The 784-nt window shown below is 38.8% G+C and overlaps 1 pseudogene; it reads left to right on the top strand.

The window, feature by feature from the left end:
* The first annotated feature begins 470 nt into the window (after window positions 1-470).
* LOC113331098 lies at window positions 471-570 on the top strand (annotated as a pseudogene).
* Window positions 571-784: the final 214 nt, after the last annotated feature.

Raw genomic sequence — 784 nt, 5'->3', positions numbered from 1 at the left:
TAAACTGACCTTGACTTTGGCCCTTAGACCACGAAAGGTTCGGATGGTTTCTCCAACCAGGATTATAGGTTTCTGAATATGGGTCAATCTTTTGACGGTTATCAAATCTAGTGTTATTATAAAGAGCATTGGCCTTCTCTTCAATATTCTGGCCTTCCAAAAAAGGCTCCACTCTACCACTAGTCTGGCCCACTTCTAAGGCTTCTAACCTTTTTGCTATAGCAGCAATTTTGGCATCTGATTCATAGCCTCCTTCTACCATATTAACGTTTCCTCTACTTAAAAGAATTGTTTTCTGGGGTGCCCTACTATTTTCCCATTGATGGGTTTTTTCGGCGATTTCATTAAAAAATTCCATCGCCGCATCAACAGTTTGGTTTTCAAATCCACCAGTGCATAGAGACTCAACCATGGTCGTTGTGGAATAATCTAAACCCTCATAAAGGATCTGAACTAGCCTAACCTTTTCTAAACCATGATGAGGACACTGGGATAATAAATCATTGAACCTTTCCAAATACCTATATAAAGATTCTCCCCCTTGTTGTGAAAATGTGCATATTTGCGTCCTAATAGACGATGTTTTGTGCCTAGGGAAAAACTTATTGAAAAAGGAAGATGTAAGTTGTTCATATGTCTCAATTGACTCGAAGTCCAAACTATACAGCCACGACTTGGCCTTATCTTTCAGGGAAAATGGGAATAACCTAAGTTTCAAAGCATCATCATCTAAGCCTCTAATTCTTAGAGTACTACAAATTTCCTCAAAATCCCTAATATGGTG

This window comes from Papaver somniferum, unplaced genomic scaffold (assembly GCF_003573695.1).
Source record: "Papaver somniferum cultivar HN1 unplaced genomic scaffold, ASM357369v1 unplaced-scaffold_123, whole genome shotgun sequence".
NCBI classification, from domain to species: domain Eukaryota; kingdom Viridiplantae; phylum Streptophyta; class Magnoliopsida; order Ranunculales; family Papaveraceae; genus Papaver; species Papaver somniferum.
This window is presented reverse-complemented; position numbering and strand designations above follow the sequence as displayed.